Source organism: Dendropsophus ebraccatus, chromosome 11, assembly GCF_027789765.1.
Source record: "Dendropsophus ebraccatus isolate aDenEbr1 chromosome 11, aDenEbr1.pat, whole genome shotgun sequence".
Classification (NCBI taxonomy): Eukaryota; Metazoa; Chordata; class Amphibia; order Anura; family Hylidae; genus Dendropsophus; species Dendropsophus ebraccatus.
In genome coordinates this window covers 5,050,771-5,078,518 of record NC_091464.1, presented here as the reverse complement: position 1 = coordinate 5,078,518, position 27,748 = coordinate 5,050,771, and the positions used below count along the sequence as shown (strand labels likewise).

Sequence of the window (27,748 nt, the reverse complement as noted above, 5' to 3'; positions counted from 1 at the left end):
TAAGAAGAACAAGAGGACACAGTGAGAGGTTATAGGGGGAAATACGTGAAGCAACATGAGAAAATATTACTGAAAGAGTAGTAGATGCTTGGAAAAATGGACCAGCAGATGTGGTTGGTAAATCTACAGTAAGTGAATGTAAACCTGCTTGGTATATACAGTATTTTCTGGCATATAAGACGACCCACAACTTTTCCAGCTAAAATATATGACTACTGTCTTCCAAAACATCAGACAGCAGCGAGATGGGAGAAGGAGGTACAGTAATAGCGATAGGATACAAGGGCGGCCAGGCGGGTGATAGAAAGGTGTGTTTCTGGGCAAGGCGACTCTCTACCGTATCTTTTTTTTCCATACACCGGACGCCTGCAGCTCACTCTGCGCTTCATACATACGCTGCATACGTCGGGGATGTGGCCGTTTTTTATCGCCCCCCACTGTATGTGGCGACGGCAGATTCTTCAGTTCAGATCTAAAGTTTTTAAGCACCCGCCCTATAAGACGAGAGCCGGCGTATAAGTCGACACCCGCCCTATAAGACGACACCCGCCCTATAAAACGACAGCCGGCGTATAAGTCGACACCCGCCCTATAAGACGACAGCTGCCCTATAAGACGACACCCGCCCTATAAGACAACACCCGCCTTATAAGATGGCAGCCGGCGTATAAGTCGACACCCGCCCTATAAGATGGCAGCCGGCGTATAAGTCGACACCCCCCCTATAAGATGGCAGCCAGCGTATGAGTTGACACCCGCCTTATAAGATGGCAGCCGGCGTATAAGTCGACACCCGCCCTATAAGATGGCAGCCGGCGTATAAGTCGACACCCGCCCTATAAGATGGCAGCCAGCGTATGAGTCGACACCCGCCTTATAAGATGGCAGCCGGCGTATAAGTCGACACCCGCCCTATAAGATGGCAGCCGGCGTATAAGTCGACACCCCCCCTATAAGATGGCAGCCAGCGTATGAGTCGACACCCGCCTTATAAGATGGCAGCCGGCGTATAAGTCGACACCCGCCCTATAAGATGGCAGCCGGCGTATAAGTCGACACCCGCCCTATAAGATGGCAGCCAGCGTATGAGTCGACACCCGCCTTATAAGATGGCAGCCGGCGTATAAGTCGACACCCCCCCTATAAGACGGCAGACGGCGTATAAGTCGACCCCTGACTTTTGAGAAGATTTTTCTGGGTTAAAAAATAATCTTATATGCAGGAAAATACAGTACGTATATCCTAAGATAATAAGAAGGGAAATACTAATAGGGCGGACTAGATCAGGGATGGGGAACCTTCGGCTCTCCAGCTGTTCCAAAGCAAAGCTTTGGCTGTCCAGGCATGATGGGAAATGTAGTTTTGCATCAGCTGGAGGGCGGAAGGTTTCCCATGCCTGGACTAGATGGATCGGGAAGCGTCTACTGCCAACAGTCTTCTATGTTCCTATGTCTCAGACCTAGTAGATGGATTTCTTTGATATACTACGTGCTGTGACACAGTCTGGGGTTGTTGCTGGATGGAAAGTCGTCTCCTCTCAGCTGGTCTTGCTCATAGTGATGCAGAGAACTCAAGGACCGGACTGGAGTTAATGGGCCATTCCAGGTTTTTAGGCCTCCTCATCGTACAGAGCCGAGCTGGGAGACTGTGTGTGAGAGAGCTCTGGTCTGGAGTCTCTGCTGGTTACACACATGGGACCTGGACAGGAGGACAGGAAGGTTGTGTTCACACTGCACAAGGACTAAGTGCAAAGCAGCAGCCGCTGTAAGGTATGAACAAACACCAAGAACCTTTGTGTGAGACCTCTGCTGCTGTGGCCAAGCAGGGACTATACGCTATTTAGCTGTCTTTCTGTGTTTTCCCAGGAACTCTCCCACCAATCTTGCTCCCGCCATAGACTTGCAGCTAAAAAAAAGTCATTTATAATCTGGATTTTAGGGTATTTTCTAGATGGGGGGAGTGTTTGCCTCCACTTGGTCATTGACTCCACCCTGGGGGTATTTTGTCTGGTATGAGATGGATCGGGCATGCCCAGAGCATAGGTGTATTATCAGCCATGGAGAGACCATAGTTTGTGTAGGTCCATTCCGGGCATGGGGCGACCTCACCACTATTTGCAGATGCTATGCCAAGAGCCTTATTATTTTTATGGAGATTGTTTTAGCGGTTGGGGGGCTGCTTTTTGCTATTTTCATATCTGTATTGAGTCTGTATCTGTACCATTAGCGGTGAGCTGTTGCATCTTTGTAATTTCAGCCATAGCAACATGCTCCTGCCTAATGTGAATGGTGTTGTAGGAAAGTGTGTTTGCCTGGATGTGTTTGTGACTTACAAGTTAGCAGCAGCAGGCGGGCAGACGCTTGATAACAAGTGTTTTATCTTATAAGATATATTACAATTTCTTTGCTTGTTTAAAGGAGAAGTTCGGCAAAAATTTTTTATTAAAGTATTGCCCCCCAAAAGTTATACAAATATCCAATATACACTTCTTACGGGAAAGGCTCATAAAGTGCCTTTTTCCCTGCACTTACTACGGCATCAAGGCTTCACCTCCTGGATAACATGGTGATGTCACTTCCTGGATAACATGGTGATGTCACCTCCTGGATAACATGGTGATGTCACCTCCTGGATAACATGGTGATGTCACCTCCTGGATAACATGGTGATGTCACCTCCTGGATAACAGGGTGATGTCACCTCCTGGATAGCATGGTGATGTCACGACCCGACTCCCAGAGCTGTGCGGGCTGTGGCTGCTGGAGAGGATGATAACAGAGGGACACTGAGGGACACAGGGCACTGGAGGGACACTGAGCATCCCTCTGCCATCATCCTCTCCAGCCGCCACAGCCCGCACAGCTCTGGGAGTCCGGTCGTTACAACACCATGTTATCCAGTAAGTGACATCACCATATTATCCAGTAAGTGACATCACCATGTTATCCAGTAAGTGACATCACCATGTTATCCAGGAGGTGACATCACCATGTTATCCAGGAAGTTGCATCATCATGTTATCCAGGAGGTGACATCACCATATTATCCAGTAAGTGACATCACCATGTTATCCAGTAAGTGACATCACCATGTTATCCAGGAGGTGACATCACCATGTTATCCAGGAAGTGACATCACCATGTTATCCAGGAGGTGACATCACCATGTTATCCAGGAGGTGACATCACCATGTTATCCAGGAAGTGACATCACCATGTTATCCAGGAGGTGACATCACCATGTTATCCAGGAGGTGACATCACCATGTTATCCAGGAGGTGACATCACCATGTTATCCAGGAGGTGACATCACCATGTTATCCAGGAGGTGACATCACCATGTTATCCAGGAAGTGACATCACCATGTTATCCAGGAAGTGACATCACCATGTTATCCAGGAAGTGGCATCACCATGTTATCCAGGAAGTGGCGTCACCATGTTATCCAGGAAGTGGCGTCACCATGTTATCCAGGAAGTGGCGTCACCATGTTATCCAGGAAGTGGCGTCACCATGTTATCCAGGAAGTGGCGTCACCATGTTATCCAGGAAGTGACGTCACCATGTTATCCAGGAAGTGACATCACCATGTTATCCAGGAAGTGAAGCCTTGATGCAGTAGTAAGTGCAGGGAAAAAGCACTTTATAAGCATTTCCCGTAATAAGTGTATATAGGGAATTTGTATAACTTTTGGGTGGCAATACAATACTTTAAGAAAAAATTTTGTCTGACTTTTTAATGCAATGTTTGTTGACACTCCAGCACCTCTTCACAGTAGTTGTCTCCACCATTAACACTTATCCACTAGTCCCAGTGGAGAGAGAGGCGCTTTAGAACTGAGACCTCAAAGACCATGAGTGGAGTAACAGCATGGAGGCACGACTACCCACTCCATGATATTGTAGAGAGCACGGCATCCTGGGAAAGCTGGAAGAAAGATGCTGCAATCCCACTGCCCACTCACGGTCGCTCAAGAAAGGAAAGCGAGACTGGGCCAGAAGTCTATAATAAAGGGCTTTAATCCCCTCCAGCTTCTGCCCCCCTCCTGCCCAGATCCCCCCCAGTCTCTGCACCCCCTTCTGCCCAGATCACCCCCAGTCTCTGCACCCCCCTTCTGCCCAGATCACCCCCAGTCTCTGCACCCCCCTTCTGCCCAGATCACCCCCAGTCTCTGCACCCCCCTTCTGCCCAGATCACCCCCAGTCTCTGCACCCCCCTTCTGCCCAGATCACCCCCAGTCTCTGCACCCCCCTTCTGCCCAGATCACCCCAGTCTCTGAACCCCCTTCTGCCCAGATCACCCCCAGTCTCTGCACCCCCTTCTGCCCAGATCACCCCCAGTCTCTGCACCCCCTTCTGCCCAGATCACCCCCAGTCTCTGCACCCCCTTCTGCCCAGATAACCCCCAGTCTCTGCACCCCCCTTCTGCCCAGATCACCCCCAGTCTCTGCACCCCCCTTCTGCCCAGATCACCCCCAGTCTCTGAACCCCCTTCTGCCCAAATCACCCCCAGTCTCTGCCCCTCTTTTGCCCAGATCACCCTCAGCTTCTGCACCCTCTTCTGCCCAGATCACCCCCAGCTTCTGCCCCCCTCCTGTCCAGATCACCCCCAGTCTCTGAACCCCCTTCTGCCCAGATCACCCCCAGTCTCTGAACCCCCTTCTGCCCAGATCACCCCCAGTCTCTGAACCCCCTTCTGCCCAGATCACCCCCAGTCTCTGAACCCCCTTCTGCCCGGATCACCCCCAGTCTCTGCACCCCCTTCTGCCCAGATCACCCCCTTCTGCCCAGATCCCCCCCAGTCTCTGCACCCCCTTCTGCCCAGATCACCCCCAGTCTCTGCACCCCCTTCTGCCCAGATCACCCCCAGTCTCTGCACCCCCTCCTGCCCAGTTCACCCCCAGCTTCTGCACCCCCTTCTGCCCAGATCACCCCCAGTCTCTGCTTCCCTTGTCTTCCCAGATCACCCCCCAGCTTCTGCCCCCCTTCTGCCCTGATCACCCCCAGTCTCTGCTCCCCCCTTCTGCCCAGATCACCCCCAGCTTCTGCCCCCCTTATGCCCAGATCACCCCCAGTCTCTGCTCCCCCCGTCTTCCCAGATCACCCCCAGCTTCTGCCCCGCTTCTGCCCTGATCACCCCCAGTCTCTGCTCCCCCCTTCTGCCCAGATCACCCCCAGCTTCTGCCCCCCTTGTGCCCAGATCACCCCCAGTCTCTGCTCCCCAGATCCCCCCCAGTCTCTGCACCCCCCGTCTTCCCAGATCACCCCCAGCTTCTGCCCCCCTTCTGCCCTGATCACCCCCAGTCTCTGCTCCCCCCTTCTGCCCAGATCACCCCCAGTCTCTGCTCCCCCCTTCTGCCCAGATCACCCCCAGCTTCTGCCCCCCTTGTGCCCAGATCACCCCCAGTCTCTGCTCCCCAGATCACCCCCAGTCTCTGCACCCCCTTCTACCCAGATAACCCCCAGCTTCTGCCCTATCACCCCCAGCTTCTGCCACTCTGCCCCAGTTTTATTTGCAGTCCCCTGTGCCCCCGCTCCAGCTGCCCCCTCTTCTATTCGATGTGCTGCCAGAGGTTGGGGGGTGCTCATACAGAATTAATGGGGCCTCATGCAGTCTATTTTTGCTATGGGGCCCCATGAATCCTAGCTATGCCCCTGCTGCACCCCCAGCTGTCTCTTGTGATCCTCTAATACACATGAATGCTCAGTTTAGCTGAGTGTGCATGTGTTTTTAATGGAGAATCTGCATAGCTGTATACCTGTACATTCAAGTCTTGTAGTGTATACATATATACATAATACTGCCACTACAGGATGTGTATATACGGGTACACAGTGATGTACACACTACAGGACGTAGTACATAGCTGTATACCTGTATATACACATCCTGTAGTGTGTACATAGCTGTATACCAGTATATACGTGTCCTGCAGTGGGTGTATACCTGTATATACACATCCTGTAGTGTGTACATAGCTGTATACCAGTATATGCATGTCCTGTAGTGGGTGTATACCTGTATATACACATCCTGTAGTGTGTACATAGCTGTATACCAGTATATGCATGTCCTGTAGTGGGTGTATACCTGTATATACACATATTGTAGTGTGTACATAGCTGTATACCAGTATATGCATGTCCTGTAGTGGGTGTATACCTGTATATACACATCCTGTAGTGTGTACATAGCTGTATACCAGTATATGCATGTCCTGTAGTGGGTGTATACCTGTATATACACATCCTGTAGTGTGTACATAGCTGTATACCAGTATATGCATGTCCTGTAGTGGGTGTATACCTGTATATACCCATCCTGTAGTGTGTACATAGCTGTATACCAGTATATGCATGTCCTGTAGTGGGTGTATACCTGTATATACACATCCTGTAGTGTGTACATAGCTGTATACCAGTATATGCATGTCCTGTAGTGGGTGTATACCTGTATATACACATCCTGTAGTGTGTACATAGCTGTATACCAGTATATGCATGTCCTGTAGTGGGTGTATACCTGTATATACCCATCCTGTAGTGTGTACATAGCTGTATACCAGTATATGCATGTCCTGTAGTGGGTGTATATCTGTATATACACATCCTGTAGTGTGCGCATAGCTGTATCCTGTAGTGGCTATATACCTGTATATACAGATGCTGCACTGTGTACATAGCTGTATACTTGTGTATACACGTTCTATAGTGTGTGTGTATATAGCTGTATACCTGTTTATACACATCCTGTAGTGGCTAAATACCTGTATATACACATCCAGGTCTCTGCCGAGACCCCCTAATAATAAAAATAATAATAATGAAAGAGACTAAATGGCCCAGCCTTGTATTGCTGCTCGGTGAGTTTTTTTTTTTTACTCTATTAAAACAAAATATCCCCAGGTTGGCACAGTCAAGTGGGTGTGGCTTGCAAAAGGGTGTGGCTTACATAAGGGGTGTGTCATAATTATCGTTTAGTTATCGTTACCGCAGGAACATTAACCGCGATAATGATTTAGGCCAATATCGCCCAGCCCTAGCTTTAATGACATTTCTAAACTGGTTTCTAGAGGTGACACCGCTCTTCTTCAGGCCGAACATATGCTGATAAATTATTGTTAGTTTGCGGCCGCTGTAATAATCCTGCACCCCGGGAAGCTGAAAGTCAGAAAAAAGTGTACCAATAATTTGGAAAAACTTTGACAATATGAGCCCAATTGATCACATGACCCAGAGCTGGGAGAGGATCCAGTGCAGGATCTTCACCCCACTCGTTCTAACTATCCATACAGGTGTGAACACTCCGTCCCGGACTGGTCAAATTTTTTTTACAAATGATAGGTACACTTTAAGGGGTTATTCTGTTCATGTGGTTATTCTGTTTTATGGGATTACAACTAAAGGTAGAACGGGTGGGGAGTGATGATTGTGGATGACAGCAGGAACAGTAGGACGCTGCACTGATCATTGCCACCGGACCCAGCAACATCCCTGCCGTAACAATCATTGTTCTCCCCCACGTTAACCCCTGCATCTTCCTGTGGTACACTCAGCCTTAGTGCTGTGTAGCCATGTATTCACACCTCGCAGTAGTAATATCACTGATGTCCCACCTGTCAGGCCCCTTCACATATATCCGGTGGTCCAGCTAGCTGACCTGATCCGTGGACACAGCAGACGGGGGCACTATCTGGCACACTGAGAGGGATCAGTGACATACATTAGTGAGCTTCCCCTTTAAGTATCCCCAGTGTGCGCACACAGCAGCCGGCCGGTGAGGGGTTCGCACAATCACTCCAGATCTGTTGCAATCTCAGGACAGACGTTGCACAACACTCATGTTCTGCAAATGTTTCTCACATCTCTATAAACAGATGCCTCATTCTGTTTCATTCTGTCCTAAAAAATATAAAGTCCCCCAGACCACAACTATTCCATACACTGCGATGGCGGGGATCACGTGGATGAGGCCGACCTGGCCCAGAATTCACACTGCACAAAAATCTCATTTCCACACATCCATCAGGTCAGAACTCCCTTATGGTGGCACAGATATCTGGTTGTCCTAGAGCTGTGACAGACCCCATGGGGGGCGAGACCACCAGAGACAAGACCACAGGGGGGACGAGACCACCAGAGACAAGACCCCATGGGGGGCGAGACCACCAGAGACAAGACCCCAGGGGGGGCGAGACCACCAGAGACAAGACCACAGGGGGGACGAGACCACCAGAGACAAGACCCCATGGGGGGCGAGACCACCAGAGACAAGACCCCATGGGGGGCGAAACCACCAGAGACAAGACCCCATGGGGGGCGAAACCACCAGAGACAAGACCCCATGGGGGGCGAGACCACCAGAGACAAGACCCCATGGGGGCGAGACCACCAAAGACAAGACCACAGGGGGGACGAGACCACCAGAGACAAGACCACAGGGGGGACGAGACCACCAGAGACAAGACCCCATGGGGGGCGAGACCACCAGAGACAAGACCCCATGGGGGGCGAGACCACCAGAGACAAGACCCCATGGGGGGCGAGACCACCAGAGACAAGACCCCATGGGGGGCGAGACCACCAGAGACAAGACCCCATGGGGGACGAGACCACCAGAGACAAGACCCCAAGGGGGGCGAGACCACCAGAGACAAGACCCCATGGGGGGCGAGACCACCAGAGACAAGACCCCATGGGGGCGAGACCACCAAAGACAAGACCACAGGGGGGACGAGACCACCAGAGACAAGACCACAGGGGGGACGAGACCACCAGAGACAAGACCCCATGGGGGCGAGACCACCAGAGACAAGACCCCATGGGGGGCGAGACCACCAGAGACAAGACCCCATGGGGCGAGTCCACCAGAGACAAGACCACGGCGGGGGGGGGGGGGGGGGGGACGAGACCAGCACAGACAAGACCACGGGGGGGACGAGACCACCACAGACAAGACCACGGGGGGACGAGACCACCAGAGACAAGACCACATGGGGGGGCGAGACCACCAGTGACAAGACCCCATGGGGACGAGACCACCAGAGACAAGACCACAGGGGGGACGAGACCACAGGGGGGACGAGACCACAGGGGGGACGAGACCACAGGGGGGACGAGACCCCAGGGGGGACGAGACCACAGGGGGGACGAGACCACAGGGGGGACGAGACCACAGGGGGGACGAGACCATCAGAGACAAGACCATGGCGGGGGGGGGGGGGCGCAAAAACCACCAGAGACAAGACCATGGCAGGGGGGGGACGAAACCACCAGAGACAAGACCATGGCGGGGGGGGGGGGACGAAACCACCAGAGACAAGACCATGGCAGGGGGGGGACGAAACCACCAGAGACAAGACCATGGCGGGGCGGGGGGGGGGGGGGGGGGGGGGGGGGGGGGGGGGGGGAGACCACCACAGACGAGACCACAGGGGGGACGAGACCACAGGGGGGACGAGACCACCAGAGACGAGACCACAGGGGGGACGAGACCATCAGAGACGAGACCACAGGGGGGACGAGACCATCAGAGACGAGACCACAGGGGGGACAAGATCACCAGAGACGAGACCATGCCGGGGGGGGGGCGCGAAACCACCAGAGACAAGACCATGGCAGGGGGGGGGGGGGGCGGGGCGCGAAACCACCAGAGACAAGACCATGGCAGGGGGGGGACGAAACCACCAGAGACAAGACCATGGCGGGGGGGGGACGAAACCACCAGAGACAAGACCATGGCAGGGGGGGGACGAAACCACCAGAGACAAGACCATGGCAGGGGGGGGGGGACGAAACCACCAGAGACAAGACCATGGCGGGGCGGGGGGGGGGGGGGAGACCACCACAGACGAGACCACAGGGGGGACGAGACCATTAGAGACAAGACCACAGGGGGGACGAGACCACCAGAGACAAGAACATAGGAGGGGGCGGGGGGTGGACAAAACCACCAGAGACAAAACCACCAGAGACTAGACCACAAGGGGACAAAATGTCATCAATTTTGTTGAAAAAATTACAAAACAAGAAGGTTCAGATGCCTCCCAACTACTAACCAATGGCAGACATATGGTACAAGGAGGATTGGGCTGCATGTCATGATAACGGGCCCCTTGCCCCTAGGGGAGATAAGCTGCTGACATGCTCTTCTTATTCCCCTGTACAGCGAGCCTACTGCTGCAGTATGGGGGAGTCGGGGGAAATCGGTCATTGATCTGGAATCCGAGGTCTATCCCCCCCCTCAGGTCAGGTACCACATGACGTGGCCCCCAGAATCATGCTGCCTTGCAGCTAATGGAGTAAAATGGGTTGGTAAACGGCCGCGATCAGAACGTCGGAGCTGCGATCAAAACTCCGGCCAGGACCAGTGTTTGATTACGGACACTTTGTAGGTGGTGACGCGGCCGCATTCCCTTCCATCATCTGCAGAGTAGCATCATCCTGGGAGAGTGATAGTGAGATTTAAAGGGGAACTCCAGCAGGAACTGTTATTGGTTCAGAGGCATGATCGGGGTGAGGCCTGCGCCCTGTTACCAGCTGGACCCTTTCCCTCGCTGATCGCCCGCACCTGGTCGCACAATGAGCGGCTGCTTCACACTGGGCTTTGTGGGTCTCTCTATATAACACCTGGTAAGGGGCACGGCTGCTGTTTGCCCCCCCCCCCCCCCCATAATGTAAATAACATTTGTCGCTGTCACTTTAAGGGGGTTTCCTGCCAGTGATGGGCTACATGTAAGAGCCAATAGCTGCCAGAGATGGGAGTCTGATATCCACAATGTGAGCGATCTGTAGATTGCACAATTCCCCTGCAAAGATCAGAGACTGTGAATGCTGTGTGATGTCTGTGATGATCAGTCGGTGTGATGATCAGTGATCAGTGAGATGATCCGTCTGTTGCCCGCCCCCCAGCAGTGATTATTCCACATAGATAGGGCAGTGATCTGTATGATGGGTGAGGTGATCAGTGATGTGTGTGATGATCAGTAATCATGTGATGGGTGATGATCAGTGATGTGTGTGGTGATCCCCCCCCCAGCAGTGATTATTCCCCATACATAGGGCAGTGATCGGTGTGATGATCAGTGATCGGTGTGATGATGATTCCCCATACATAGGGCAGTGATCGGTGTGATGATCAATGTAATGATCAGTCTGCTGCCTGTCCCACAGCAGTGATCGGTGTGATGATGATTCCCCATACATAGGGCAGTGATCGGTGTGATGATCAGTGATCGGTGTGATGATGATTCCCCATACATAGGGCAGTGATCGGTGTGATGATTATTCCCCATACATAGGGCAGTGATCAGTGTGATGATTATTCCCCATACATAGGGCAGTGATCAGTGTGATGATTATTCCCCATACATAGGGCAGTGATCGGTGTGATGATCAGTGATCGGTGTGATGATGATTCCCCATACATAGGGCAGTGATCGGTGTGATGATCAATGTAATGATCAGTCTGCTGCCTGTCCCACAGCAGTGATCGGTGTGATGATGATTCCCCATACATAGGGCAGTGATCGGTGTGATGATCAGTGATCGGTGTGATGATGATTCCCCATACATAGGGCAGTGATCGGTGTGATGATTATTCCCCATACATAGGGCAGTGATCAGTGTGATGATTATTCCCCATACATAGGGCAGTGATCGGTGTGATGATCAGTGATCAGTGTGATGATTATTCCCCATACATAGGGCAGTGATCGGTGTGATGATCAGTGATCGGTGTGATGATGATTCCCCATACATAGGGCAGTGATCGGTGTGATGATCAATGTAATGATCAGTCTGCTGCCTGTCCCACAGCAGTGATCGGTGTGATGATGATTCCCCATACATAGGGCAGTGATCGGTGTGATGATCAGTGATCGGTGTGATGATGATTCCCCATACATAGGGCAGTGATCGGTGTGATGATTATTCCCCATACATAGGGCAGTGATCAGTGTGATGATTATTCCCCATACATAGGGCAGTGATCGGTGTGATGATCAGTGATCGGTGTGATGATGATTCCCCATACATAGGGCAGTGATCGGTGTGATGATTATTCCCCATACATAGGGCAGTGATCAGTGTGATGATTATTCCCCATACATAGGGCAGTGATCGGTGTGATGATCAGTGATCGGTGTGATGATTATTTCCCATACATAGATCAGTGATCGGTGTGATGATCCTTCTGCCCCCCCCTCAGTGATCGGTGTGATGATCCTTCTGCCCCCTCCCCTCCCCTCAGTGATCGGTGTGGTGATCAGTGATCGGTGTGGTGATCAGTGATCGGTGTGGTGATCATTGATCGGTGTGATGATCGGTGTGCTGCAGTGATTGCCGCCACACACAGAGGATCACCCGATCCCGCAGCACCGGCCGTGACCCGAATAACCTCGGCAGCGCCCGGATGTGTCCCTGTGATGACAGGTGTCACCGGAGCCCCGCCCCCTCGGGCACTCCCCGTTACTCCCCGGGTGACTTCCGTGCACTGTGCCCGGTGCCGTGTTTACCCGCAGCGGCGACACTCTGCCCTCCGCTCCCGGGTCGGTTCTCGCGGTGCGCTGCCGTGTCCCCCTGAAGGTCACCGGGACGGATAAGGTTACCTGACCGGCGCGTCCTCTTCTGCCTCTTCTAGAACTTTCCGGTAGTTCGGTGACTGTGCCGGCGCCACCAGGGCTCCCCGCTTTCCGCTCACCTCACGGCCGACTCTCCCGCCCCCTGTCACCGGCTCCTGTCAAAACCGAGTTCGCTTCGGCCACCAGGGGGAGCCCGAGTGCCGCCGACCGCACTGGGATGGAGTTTCCCCATTTCGAGGGATTATGGGAAATGGAGTTTTTGGCCCGTCAGAGGCCGCCATATTTGTTGTGGGCGCTTGCCCTCTCTTCACACCAGAGAACGCGCGGTAATCACAGTGACAGTGACCTTCCCTCACGAATAACGCGCGGTAATCACAGTAACGGGGACCTTCCCTCACGGATAACGCGCGGTAATCACAGTGACCCTCCCTCACGGATAACGCGCGGTAATCACAGTGACGGGGACCTTCCCTCACGGATAACGCGCGGTAATCACAGTGACAGTGACCTTCCCTCACGGATAACGCGCGGTAATCACAGTGACAGTGACCTTCCCTCACGGATAACGTGCGGTAATCACAGTGACGGGGACCTTCCCTCACGGATAACGCGCGGTAATCACAGTGACGGGAACCTTCCCTCACGGATAACGTGTGGTAATCACAGTGACGGGGACCTTCCCTCACGGATAACGTGCGGTAATCACAGTGACGGGGACCTTCCCTCACGGATAACGTGCGGTAATCACAGTGACCTTCCCTCACGGATAACGTGCGGTAATCACAGTGACCTTCCCTCACGGATAACGCGCGGTAATCACAGTGACCTTCCCTCACGGATAACGCGCGGTAATCACAGTGACCTTCCCTCACGGAGAACGCGCGGTAATCACAGTGACGGGGACCTTCCCTCACGGATAACGTGCGGTAATCACAGTGACCTTCCCTCACGGATAACGTGCGGTAATCACAGTGACCTTCCCTCACGGATAACGCGCGGTAATCACAGTGACCTTCCCTCACGGATAACGCGCGGTAATCACAGTGACCTTCCCTCACGGAGAACGCGCGGTAATCACAGTGACGGGGACCTTCCCTCACGGATAACGTGCGGTAATCACAGGGACAGTGACCTTCCCTCACGGATAACGCGCGGTAATCACAGTGACCTTCCCTCACGGAGAACGCGCGGTAATCACAGTGACGGGGACCTTCCCTCACGGATAACGTGCGGTAATCACAGGGACAGTGACCTTCCCTCGCGGATAACGCACAGTAATCACAGTAACGGGGACCTTCCCTCACGGATAATGCGCGGTAATCACAGTGACCTTCCCTCACGGATAACGTGCGGTAATCACAGTGACCTTCCCTCACGGATAACGCGCGGTAATCACAGTGACGGGGACCTTCCCTCACGGATAACGTGCGGTAATCACAGTGACGGGGACCTTCCCTCACGGATAACGTGCGGTAATCACAGTGACAGTGACCTTCCCTCATGGATAACGTGTGGTAATCACAGTGACGGGGACCTTCCCTCACGGATAACGCACAGTAATCACAGTAACGGGGACCTTCCCTCACTGATAACGCGCGGTAATCACAGTGACCTTCCCTCACGGATAACGCGCGGTAATCACAGTAACGGGGACCTTCCCTCACGGATAACGCGCGGTAATCACAGTGACCTTCCCTCACGGATAACGCACATTAATCACAGTGACCTTCCCTCACGGATAACGCGCGGTAATCACAGTAACGGGGTCCTTCCCTCACGGATAACGCGCGGTAATCACAGTGACGGGGACCTTTCCTCACGGATAACGTGCGGTAATCACAGTGACGGGGACCTTCCCTCACGGATAACGTGCGGTAATCACAGTGACAGTGACCTTCCCTCACGGATAACGCACAGTAATCACAGTAACGGGGACCTTCCCTCACGGATAACGCACGGTAATCACAGTGACCTTCCCTCACGGATAACGCGCGGTAATCACAGTGACCTTCCCTCACGGATAACGCACATTAATCACAGTGACCTTCCCTCACGGATAACGCGCGGTAATCACAGTGACTGGGACCTTCCCTCACGGATAACGCACGGTAATCACAGTGACGGGGACCTTCCCTCACGGATAACGCGCGGTAATCACAGTGACGGGGACCTTCCCTCACGGATAACGCGCGGTAATCACAGTGACGGGGACCTTCCCTCACGGATAACGCGCGGTAATCACAGTGACGGGGACCTTCCCTCACGGATAACGCACGGTAATCACAGTGACGGGGACCTTCCCTCACGTATAACGCGCGGTAATCACAGTGACGGGGACCTTCCCTCACGTATAACGCGCGGTAATCACAGTGACGGGGACCTTCCCTCACGGATAATGCAGGGAGTCCTTGGTATTGCACCTGAGCCCAATTCACTTTAATGAAACCACAAAACCGCTATATTTTTCTTCTATTTCTGGACAATCCCTTTATTTTATTCTACATTCTGCAACAAGTTTGGCTTCTGTGAGGTATAATTCTCTGCACATAGAAGCTACTTCCAGGTTTCTTTCTCTGCTTTTATTTTGAACAGAACTTGACAAATTTAAACTGGGGCTGTGGAGTCCGAGTCGGAAAAAATGAACCGACTCCGACTCCAGCTTTAAAAAAAAAAGTCTTACAACCATTTAGAATTGAGTTTTGATATGAATTTTATAAGTTTTGCTCCTCAATATATATTATGAGCAACATTCTAATAGAACACTGGCCCTATTACATAAGGATGGTCGGGGAATATATCAGTAATAGGACACTGGCCCTATTAGATAAGGGTGGTCGGGGAATATATCAGTAATAGGACACTGGCCCTATTAGATAAGGGTGGTTGGGGAATATATCAGTCATAGGACACTGGCCCTATTACATAAGGGTGGTCGGGGAATATATCAGTCATAGGACACTGGCCCTATTACATAAGGGTGGTCGGGGAATATATCAGTAATAGGACACTGGCCCTATTACATAAGGGTGGTCGGGGAATATATCAGTAATAGGACACTGGCCCTATTACATAAGGGTGGTCGGGGAATATATCAGTAATAGGACACTGGCCCTATTACATAAGGGTGGTCAGGGAATATATCAGTAATAGGACACTGGCCCTATTAGATAAGGGTGGTCGGGGGATATATAAGTAATAGTGATGTCATGATACCAGAATTTTGAGTTCGATACCAACACCAACTTTTTTTTTGCAATGATCGATACCAATTCGATACTTAATAAATTTTATTTAAAAAAAAAAAACCCACAAGAATAGAGATGCGCCCGTACAGACCATATTACTTTAAAAATAAAGTTTGCATTTAAAATAAATGTTCTTTAAAAAATTGCCCTATTCTCACTCCTAACACTTTTTTATCTTTTAGCCTGCATGGCTGTGGGGTGATCTGTAGTTTTATTTAGTAGCACGTTTTTATGTGGTACTAAATTTGGTTGTTTCTCCGCTTGCACCATTTACCATGCGTGATCAGGAAGGTGATAATCTTATAATATGCACAATAACACTCCAGCTATCAGGGCAATGATGGGGTTTGTAGTCATGTAACTTACACTCCAGCTATCAGGGCAATGATGGGGGTTGTAGTCATGTAATTTACACTTCAGCTATCAGGAATGATGGGGGTTGTAGTCATGTAACTTACACTCCAGCTATCAGGGATGATGGGGGTTGTAGTCATGTAACTTACACTTCAGCTATCAGGGATGATGGGGGTTGTAGTCATGTAACTTACACTCCAGCTATCAGGGCAATGATGGGGGTTGTACTCATGTAACTTACACTTCAGCTATCAGGGATGATGGGGGTTGTAGTCATGTAACTTACACTTCAGCTATCAGGGATGATGGGGGTTGTAGTCATGTAACTTACACTTCAGCTATCAGGGATGATGGGGGTTGTAGTCATGTAACTTACACTTCAGCTATCAGGGATGATGGGGGTTGTAGTCATGTAACACACAGATTATTGCTCTGTGGAATAGGCCTCAAAGGGTCCATTTACACAGAAAGATTTTCTGCCAAAGATTTGAAGCCAAAGCCAGGAATGGATTTGAAAAGAAAAGAAAAGGCTTTCCTTTATGACCTGATCTCTGTTTATAGTCTGTTTCTGGCTTTGGCTTCAAATCTTTGGCAGATAATCTGTCAGCTAATCTTTCTGTGTAAATGGACCCTAATACACGGAGCGATGATCGGCCCGATTCGGCCAATAATTGCTCTGTGTAATAGGGCTCTTACAGTGTCCGTATGAAATGATTGTTCACCATGTGATGGCTCATTCGGTAGCTGTAAGAAAAATTGCAGTGTGGCCGGGCCGGTACTGTACCTCCATTTCTAGGCTTCACTGCAGACGATCGACGTCGGTTTCTTACAGAAATTGTACTTCGGTTTATATTACATTTAACTCCTACATTTTTTATTTTCCCCTGATTCTATTTGCTCTTCTTCTCCTTCCCACCAGGCACGATCCATTAGGAAGGAGTACTATGGGACTGTATCTAGGGCTCCCTGTAACAGATCATTACAATGTAAGTTTAATCCCCATACGGGAATTGTGTGCAGACACTTTAAACCTTCCTTTTAATAATGATAAGAAATTAAATCAATTTTATCAATATGATATAATGAAAGAACTCACGAAAGACTTGGAACAGATTAAAGCCCAATGGGGGAGACTTATCAAACTGATGTAGAGGAGAACTGGCTCAGTTGCCCCAAGTAACCAATCAGATTCCACCTTTTATTCCTCAGGTGGAATCTGGTTGCTAGGGGAAACTAAGACAATTCTGCTTAACATCAGTTTGATAAATTCCCCCCCCATGTGTTTAATATTGTAATACATTATAACTTAAAGGGGTACTCCGGGTGAAAAAAAAATGTCTGCCAGTCCTGTGAGAACTGTCCAGAGCAGGAGAGGTTTTCTATGGGGATTTGCTGCTGCTCTGGACAGTTCCTGACATGGACAGAGGTGGCAGCAGAGAGCACTGTGTCAGACTGGCGAGAATGTACCACTTCCTGCAGGACATACAGCAGCTAATAAGTACTGGAATTCTGGAGACTTTTAAATAGAAGTAAATTACACATTTATATAATGTTCTGACACCAGGTTATTTGAAAGAAATGTTGTTGTTTTTTTATGGAGCACCCCTTTAAACAGTTAGGGTACAAACGAACAGGGCGGATCCGCAGCAAGGCCCGCTGTGAGTTCCTACCCTGTACACATATGGGCAGACAAACTCGCAGCAGGATGCACATCCCACTGCGAGTTTGTCCACAGCCCACACAGTTAACCCCTCGGCTGGAGCGTATACATCACCGGGTCCCCGCTTCGGCTTGCTTCGGGGGTTCCCAGCACGTCCCGCTCGGCCAATCATTGCGCTGCTACGCACTGATTGGCTGAGCGGGACGTGAAGACACCGGGAGCCCCGAAGCAAGCCAGAGCGGGGAGCAGGTGATGTATATGCTCCAGCTGGGGGGGTTAACAGGGCGGGCTGCGGACAAACTCTCTGCGGGATGTGCATCCTGCTGAGAGTTTGTCTGCCAATATGTGTACAGGGCAGGGACCCGCAGTGGGCCTTGCTGCGGATCCGCCCAGTGAGTTTGTACCCTTAGGCCATGTTTACACTGCGTATGAGACCGGCCGTTCCGTGACTCCGGCCGGGTCACAGAACGGCCGGTCTCAGCCCGGATCATCACGGCCGGTACTTAAGTACCGGCCAGATGATCTTTCCTCCGTGGAGCTCTGATGCGGGCGCATCAGCGCGCGCCCGCATTAGAGCTTCCATTAGCTTAGAGTAAGGCTACGTTCACACAGAGCAAAAGGGGCGGATTACGCAAGGAAATATTTCCGCCTGAAATCAACTGACGCTGAATTCCGAGCAGAATATAAGCAGAATGTAAGCAGAATCCCTGCGTATTCCGCTAGGAAAGTGTTCAGCTCGTAATCAGCTCTTGACAAATTCAGCGAGGAATCCGCGCTGAATCCGCATGCATTCAGCGCTGAAATTCAGCGAGTATTTGGGGAGTAAACTAGACTATACCAGAATATATACTAGAATCCTCCTCCCCCCCTTTTTTTCCCATTTCCGCGCTGATTCAGCGCGTAATTTCCGCTTGTATTACGCTTGTATTCCGCGCTGAAACAGAAAATGAGAGCCCCATTGATTTGTATAGGCTTCCGCTAGCGGAAGAATGAACATGTTCATTCTTCTGGCGGAAAGCAGATTAGTTCAGTGCGGAAATTCTACCGTGTGAACTGCAGAGCAGAATTTCCATTCAACACAATGGAAATGAGCTCTGCACCTATTTTAACGGCTGAAATTTCAGCGCTGATTCAGCGCATTAATTCAGCTGCTTTTGCTCTGTGTGAACGAGCCTTATTAAGCAAGTGGCCGGAGCCGCTCACTTCACTATGTGAACTGATAGGTCCTTCTGCGGGTGAAATTCATTCAATTCCGTCCGCAAATAATGGACCTGTCAGTTGTTTGCGGCGCCGCATGGGAAACGGCCGGAGCGTATACGATGTGTGTGCGCTCCGGCCTGGATCCCATAGCAAATAATGCTATGTTCCACCCCGCAAATCTACGGCTGTGGTTCTGTGGCGAGAACTACGGCCGTAAATTTACGTAGTGTGAACATAGCCTAATACAGTATAATCCTAGACAGTGTAGAATTATTTGATTCCAATAAAAAAATTACAGCAAGGAGGAAAAACAGAAAATCGTTTTTTTTTTTTCTTTGTTTATTACTTTTTAAATGACATCCATCATTCTGCATTTTGGCCGCCCATCAGTGCAGTGACGGCTGTCAGTCCATTATTTGAGGTCAGGTGGACTGATCCCCTTTGTCTTTAAAGTGAAGATACCATCAGGTCGGGGCTGAAGCACTGTAGGCGGGCTGGCCAAACCCCAAGGAGGAGCAGTCCCCCGCCCCGCTATGATATGGCTCCATTGATTCTAATAGAGCCGCATCATAGAGGGGAGGGGGATTCCTCCCACTGGGGGTGGGCCGGCCCACCTCCAATGCTTCACCTCTGGACGATGCTTGCAAATAGAACAAAGGCGTATGCAGGAACCGAGCTACGGTTCAATATAAGTACTTTCCCGCACCGGCAATGTTCTATCCATGTGAAAAACTTTAAGTGAATGTACAATCGCTTTAAGGCCTGTTTACATGGGCTGATAAATCCCCATTAAAACAATGGGACAGACGGAATTTTAATCAGTGTCCGGTACCCATGCATGGCGCCGATGAGGCCAAGCATCGGCCCAGGCTGAAGGACTGGAGATGGGCCGGCCGTTCATGTAGATAGAGAGAATAAAGCTAGAAGAGCTGGTGGAATAGGTAGTCAGGCACATATGATCAGCCTCAGACTGGGCCACTGCAGAGTCGTGGGTTTGCACAAAGGGCCCCTCCCTCCACAGTGGGCCCCTCCCCCTCCCTCCTTGTTGGTAGGCCCCTGCAGAGCCTTGACTGGGCCCTAGGTGATCTTTCCCAGTCAGACGGCAGAAAGTTCCAGGGCCCCCACTACAGGCAAATCCTTGGGCGCCAGCATGCTCTGGCCCCTCACCAGCTCTGCCCCTTCACCTCCTCACCAGCTTTGCCGCTCACCTCCTCACCAGCTCTGCCCCCTCACCTCCTCACCAGCTCTGCCCCCTCACCTCCTCACCAGCTCTGCCCCCTCACCTCCTCACCAGCTCTGCCCCCTCACCTCCTCACCAGCTCTGCCCCCTCACCTCCTCACCAGCTCTGCCCCCTCACCTCCTCACCAGCTCTGCCCCCTCACCTCCTCACCAGCTCTGCCCCCTCACCTCCTCACCAGCTCTGCCCCCTCACCTCCTCTGCCCCTTCACCTCCTCACCAGCTCTGCCCCCTCACCTCCTCACCAGCTCTGCCCCCTCACCTCCTCTGCCCCCTCACCGTCCTCAACCAGCTCCTGCCCCCTCACCTCCTCACCAGCTCTGCCCCCTCACCTCCTCACCCGGCTCTGCCCCCTCACCAGCTCTTGCCCCCTCACCTCCTCACCAATGTCTCTGCCCCTCCGAACCTCCTCACCAGCTCTGCCTCTCACATCCTCACCAGCTCTGCCCCCTCACCTCCTCACCCGCTCTGCCCCCTCACCAGCTCTGCCCCCCCCCCCCCCCCCCAGCTCTGCCCCCTCACCTCCTCACCCGCTCTGCCCCCTCACCAGCTCTGCCCCCTCACCTCCTCACCAGCTCTGCCCCCTCACCTCCTCACCAGCTCTGCCTCTCACATCCTCACCAGCTCTGCCCCCTCACCTCCTCACCGCTCTGCCCCCTCACCAGCTCTGCCCGCTCACCTTCTCACCAGCTCTGCCCCCTCACCTCCTCACCAGCTCTGCCCCCTCACCTCCTCACCCGCTCTGACCCCTCACCAGCTCTGCCCCCTCACCAGCTCTGCCCCCTCACCTCCTCACCAGCTCTGCCTCTCACATCCTCACCAGCTCTGCCCCCTCACCTCCTCACCCGCTCTGCCCCCTCACCAGCTCTGCCCCCTCACCTCCTCACCAGCTCTGCCCCCTCACCTCCTCACCAGCTCTGCCCCCTCACCTCCTCACCAGCTCTGCCCCCTCACCTCCTCACCAGCTCTGCCCCCCTCACCTCCTCACCAGCTCTGCCCCTCACCTCCTCACCAGCTCTGCCCCCTCACCTCCTCTGCCCCTTCACCTCCTCACCAGCTCTGCCCCCTCACCTCCTCACCAGCTCTGCCCCCTCACCTCCTCTGCCCCCTCACCTCCTCACCAGCTCTGCCCCCTCACCTCCTCACCAGCTCTGCCCCCTCACCTCCTCACCCGCTCTGCCCCCTCACCAGCTCTGCCCCCTCACCTCCTCACCAGCTCTGCCCCCTCACCTCCTCACCAGCTCTGCCTCTCACATCCTCACCAGCTCTGCCCCCTCACCTCCTCACCCGCTCTGCCCCCTCACCAGCTCTGCCCCCTCACCTCCTCACCAGCTCTGCCCCCTCACCTCCTCTGCCCCCTCACCTCCTCACCAGCTCTGCCTCCTCACCTCCTCACCAGCTCTGCCCCCTCACCTCCTCACCCGCTCTGCCCCCTCACCAGCTCTGCCCCCTCACCTCCTCACCAGCTCTGCCCCCTCACCTCCTCACCAGCTCTGCCTCTCACATCCTCACCAGCTCTGCCCCCTCACCTCCTCACCCGCTCTGCCCCCTCACCAGCTCTGCCCGCTCACCTTCTCACCAGCTCTGCCCCCTCACCTCCTCACCAGCTCTGCCCCCTCACCTCCTCACCCGCTCTGACCCCTCACCAGCTCTGCCCCCTCACCAGCTCTGCCCCCTCACCTCCTCACCAGCTCTGCCTCTCACATCCTCACCAGCTCTGCCCCCTCACCTCCTCACCCGCTCTGCCCCCTCACCAGCTCTGCCCCCTCACCTCCTCACCAGCTCTGCCCCCTCACCTCCTCACCAGCTCTGCCCCCTCACCTCCTCACCAGCTCTGCCCCCTCACCTCCTCACCAGCTCTGCCCGCTCACCTCCTCACCAGCTCTGCCCCCTCACCTCCTCACTAGCTCTGCCCCCTCACCTCCTCACTAGCTCTGCCCCCTCACCTCCTCTGCCCCTTCACCCCCTCACCAGCTCTGCCCCTTCACCTCCTCACCAGCTCTGCCCCCTCACCCTCCTCACCAGCTCTGCCCCCTCACCTCCTCACCAGCTCTGCCCCCTCACCTCCTCTGCCCCTTCACCCCCTCACCAGCTCTGCCCCTTCACCTCCTCACCAGCTCTGCCCCCTCACCCTCCTCACCAGCTCTGCCCCCTCACCTCCTCACCAGCTCTGCCCCCTCACCTCCTCACCAGCTCTGCCCCCTCACCTCCTCACCAGCTCTGCCCCCTCACCTCCTCACCAGCTCTGCCCCCTCACCTCCTCACCAGCTCTGCCTCTCACATCCTCACCAGCTTTGCCCCCTCACCTCCTCACCAGCTCTGCCCCCTCACCTCCTCGCCAGCTCTGCCCCCTCACCTCCTCGCCAGCTCTGCCCCCTCACCTCCTCGCCAGCTCTGCCCCCTCACCTCCTCACCAGCTCTGCCCCCTCACCTCCTCACCAGCTCTGCCTCTCACATCCTCACCCGCTCTGCCCCCTCACCAGCTCTGCCCCCTCACCTCCTCACCAGCTCTGCCCCCTCACCTCCTCACCAGCTCTGCCCCCTCACCTCCTCACCAGCTCTGCCCCCTCACCTCCTCACCAGCTCTGCCCCCTCACCTCCTCACCCGCTCTGTCCCCTCACCAGCTCTGCCCCCTCACCTCCTCACCAGCTTTGCCCCCTCACCTCCTCACCAGCTCTGCCCCCTCACCTCCTCACCAGCTCTGCCCCCTCACCTCCTCACCAGCTTTGCCCCCTCACCTCCTCACCAGCTCTGCCCCCTCACCTCCTCACCAGCTTTGCCCCCTCACCTCCTCACCAGCTCTGCCCCCTCACCTCCTCACAGCTCTGCCCCCTCACCTCCTCACCAGCTCACACTCATTGGCCCCTCACCTCCTCGCCAGCTCTGGCCCCTCACCTCCTCACCAGCTCTGCCCCCTCACCTCCTCACCAGCTCTGCCCCCTCACCTCCTCACCAGCTCTGCCCCCTCACCTCCTCACCAGCTCTGCCCCCTCTCCTCCTCACCAGCTCTGCCCCCTCACCTCCTCACCAGCTCTGCCCCCTCACCTCCTCACCAGCTCTGCCCCCTCACCTCCTCACCAGCTCTGCCCCCTCACCTCCTCACCAGCTCTGCCCCCTCACCTCCTCACCAGCTCTGCCCCCTCACCTCCTCACCAGCTCTGCCCCCTCACCTCCTCACCAGCTCTGCCCCCTCACCTCCTCACCAGCTCTGCCCCCTCACCTCCTCACCAGCTCTGCCCCCTCACCTCCTCACCAGCTCTGCCCCCTCACCTCCTCACCAGCTCTGCCCCCTCACCTCCTCACCAGCTCTGCCCCCTCACCTCCTCACCAGCTCTGCCCCCTCACCTCCTCACCCGCTCTGCCCCCTCACCAGCTCTGCCCCCTCACCTCCTCACCAGCTCTGCCCCCTCACCTCCTCACCCGCTCTGTCCCCTCACCAGCTCTGCCCCCACACCTGTATGTGTGTATGTGTGACTGAATCTGTAGTGTGTGTATATAGATATAGTGTGCTGGGGGGTGCAGAGTGAATATATGTTTATGTGTGACTGAATCTGCAGAGTGTGTATATACTGTAGATATAGTGTGTAGAAGTGCAGGGAACCAATCACACAAAAATTGGCTATGAAGCTAAGGAAACGTGCTGGTAGATCAGCCAGCACGCTTCCTAACCATCCCCCTGTCCCCTCCGTCCCCAGTACATAGAGCCCGCAAAGTTAGTATATTAGTCTCCCGGGCTCTATGCAAATTACTATCTGAGTAGTCACAGTGGGCGGGTGGCTTCTTCAAGTAGTCACTGTCCTGGGCCGGCTCCGGCGCTGTTATCACGCCCCTCTGGGCGTGTGTAGAAAGCGCCGCATGGTGACGTCATCAGGGGGGGGCCGGCATTGCACGTCGGCCTTGCCGACATCTTTACTAAGCTGCTCATGTGCAGTGCAGCCGGAGAAGACGCTGCGGTACTGGGCCCGCGCGGCATAGTACAGCAGCGGCTTCACCCACAGTACTGCGCATGCGCAGCTTAGTAAAGACGTCGGCAAGGTGCCCCAGAGGGAGCCGGCCCAGGACAGTGACTACTTGAAGAAGCCACCCGCCCACTGTGACTACTCAGATAGTAATTTGCATAGAGCCCATGAGACTAATAAACTAACTTTGCGGGCTCTATGTACAGGGGACGGAGGGGACAGGGGGATGGTTAGGAAGCGTGCTGGCTGATCTACCAGCACGTTTCCTTAGCTTTATAGCCAATTTTTGTGTGATTGGTTCCCTTTAAGAGTAACTTGGTTTAAGAGTAACTTGGTTTAAGAGCTCACAGTTTATCAAAATTGTGATCAACTTCGGGCTGGGGCTTACATAAGGGGACAGGACTGTGGAGGTAATCTCTCCATAGCTGTAACCCCTCTCTCCCTGGACAGAGAGTGCTGCTATACTGTACCCACATATGTCCTGCTAATTCCTTCCTCTCCGCCCTTGTTTCCAATCCTCTCCATTATTGTACAGTAACTTATAATATCACAGATTATGCCCTTTATCATTGTTTCATCTCTTCTACTTGTTATTCAGAATAATAAATCATTATTTTTGGGATGTGGAACCAATTCTGTGCATTTCTATGATTCCTTATGGGAAAATTTGCTTTGGTATAAGAGTGGATTTGGATTACAAGCGTCGCCCCGGAACGAATTATACTCCTAATCCAAGGCACCACTGTATAATCAGTAACTACTCAACCATGAAGCTCCAGCTTCATAACACTGTGGCATATATTAAACAAATCAGCCACTGGATATATTACCTGCTCTAAAAAAGGAGAGTCCAAGTGTCACACCATTGTGCCGTCACTTATCTCCTAGTCCAGTGCTTCTCAAACTATGAGGCGCCCCCTAGTTGTTGGTGAGGCCCAGCTGGGGAGCCAGTTTTCACAAAAGTAACTACGAGCTGCACAGTTCTTTTGATGTTTGCAAAAATCTCCATTTTAGCAACATTATTAATTTATTTTGTACTTGCTTTATTAGTATGTAGAGCTTGGGTGATGGGTGAAAGGTATCCTAGCATTATTTTCAGCTTTTCAGCTTTTAAATGGACTTTCACCACAGATAGTGAGGCCCAGGCACCCTCTTGGTCATGGTGAGGCCCAAGCATTGCCTTGGTCTGTTTGGTGAGGCTCTAGTAGAAAAAGTTTGAGAAGCGCTGTCCTACAGTATATTCAATGTATTATAATATGGCAATCTGCACCATTACATCATCATACCAATAGATGGCGATATTGTGCTGAGTTATATAGGTTGTGAGATATAATGTAATAGAGTTGTAGCACACACTGCCAACAGATGGCGATATTGTGCTGAGTTATAATTAGAGATGATTGAACATTGGAAAATCTTAGGTTCTATCGAACTCGAACTTTGTCGAACCTTCCACATTTGATTGCTGATGCCTTCCTGATCCGTGGGGAAGGAGGAGAAAGCCCGGGGACCGCCTAGAATTCCGGGATACAGCCTATTACCCAGGCTAAATCCCAGAATTCCAGGCAGTACCCGGGCTGTCTCCTCCTTTTCACGGACCAGGAAGGCATTGGGAATCAAATGCGGAAGGCTCGATAGAACCTAAGATTGTCCGACGTTCAATCATCTCTAGTTATAATGTCATAGAGCTGTAGCACACCGTGCCAATAGATGGCGATATTGTGCTGAGTTATAATAACATACAGCTATAGCACACCGTGCCAATAGATGGCGATATTGTGCTGAGTTATGTCATACAGCTGTAGCACACCGTGCCAATAGATGGCGATATTGTGCTGAGTTATAATAACATACAGCTGTAGCACACAGTGCCAATAGATGGCGATATTGTGCTGAGTTATGTCATACAGCTGTAGCACACAGTGCCAATAGATGGCGATATTGTGCTGAGTTATAATAACATACAGCTGTAGCACACAGTGCCAATAGATGGCGATATTGTGCTGAGTTATGTCATACAGCTGTAGCACACAGTGCCAATAGATGGCGATATTGTGCTGAGTTATGTCATACAGCTGTAGCACACAGTGCCAATAGATGGCGATATTGTGCTGAGTTATGTCATACAACTGTAGCACACAGTGCCAATAGATGGCGATATTGTGCTGAGTTATGTCATACAGCTGTAGCACACAGTGCCAATAGATGGCGATATTGTGCTGAGTTATGTCATACAGCTGTAGCACACAGTGCCAATAGATGGCGATATTGTGCTGAGTTATGTCATACAGCTGTAGCACACAGTGCCAATAGATGGCGATGTTGTGCTGAGTTATGTCATACAGCTGTAGCACACAGTGCCAATAGATGGCGATATTGTGCTGAGTTATAATAACATACAGCTGTAGCACACAGTGCCAATAGATGGCGATATTGTGCTGAGTTATAATGTCATACAGCTGTAGCACACAGTGCCGATAGATGGCTATATTGTGCTGAGTTATAATGTCATACAGCTGTAGCACACAGTGCCAATAGATGGCGATATTGTGCTGAGTTATAATAACATACAGCTGTAGCACACAGTGCCAATAGATGGCGATATTGTGCTGAGTTATAATGTCATACAGCTGTAGCACACAGTGCCAATAGATGGCGATATTGTGCTGAGTTATAATAACATACAGCTGTAGCACACAGTGCCAATAGATGGCGATATTGTGCTGAGTTATGTCATACAGCTGTAGCACACAGTGCCAATAGATGGCGATATTGTGCTGAGTTATAATAACATACAGCTGTAGCACACAGTGCCAATAGATGGCGATATTGTGCTGAGTTATGTCATACAGCTGTAGCACACAGTGCCAATAGATGGCGATATTGTGCTGAGTTATGTCATACAGCTGTAGCACACAGTGCCATGGCAGCACGCTGACGCCCAGTGACACCGTGGATGTCTGGGGTTTTAGTTAATGTTGTGTTACACAGTCGAGCGCACATTAATGTGTCCCATTATAAATCACTGAGGAAGCAGCTATCAATCAGTAATTGGCGCTACACTGTGTCCAGATACTATAACCCACTGACAGTGGGACTGCTGGTACCGTTATATCCAAAGTTGCCAATAGATGCAATAGATCCCCATGTCGGACATACTGGGTGTCAGTATGAACTGGAATCCGATCACCAGATGGGGTTTTATTAGATAGAACCTGGCTATGCTATCCGTCTATCAGATTTTAAATAGAGGTGATGGGTCCTGAGTAATGGTCCTTTTACACGGAACGATTACAGTTTGTTTTTGCACGATAACTATCGCATTTGAGCAATAATCGTACGTGTAAACGCAGTGAACGATCAAGGGACGAGTGAAAAATCATTCATTTTGATCTTTTAACATGTTCTCAAATCGTCGTTGATCGTTCAAAAAAAATTTGCAGATTGTTCCGTGTAAACAGTCTTTCTACGATTTGACCTATTTGTGAGATGGGCTTAAGCGATCGCAA

At 52.4% G+C, this 27,748-nt stretch overlaps 1 protein-coding gene across 3 annotated transcripts in view; it reads right to left on the bottom strand.

Moving 5' to 3' along the window:
- The window catches only part of TFEB (transcription factor EB), a 43,459-nt gene extending 30,597 nt beyond the window's left edge, over positions 1-12,862 (bottom strand). For 2 of the 3 annotated variants that reach the window (XM_069944626.1, XM_069944627.1), the window contains exon 1: positions 12,610-12,862. The gene's annotated coding sequence lies outside the window, so the exon portion shown is untranslated. The remainder of the gene's footprint in view (positions 1-12,609) is intronic. The other variant, XM_069944625.1, reaches the window with a different exon arrangement.
- Between the last annotated feature and the right edge of the window lie 14,886 nt (positions 12,863-27,748).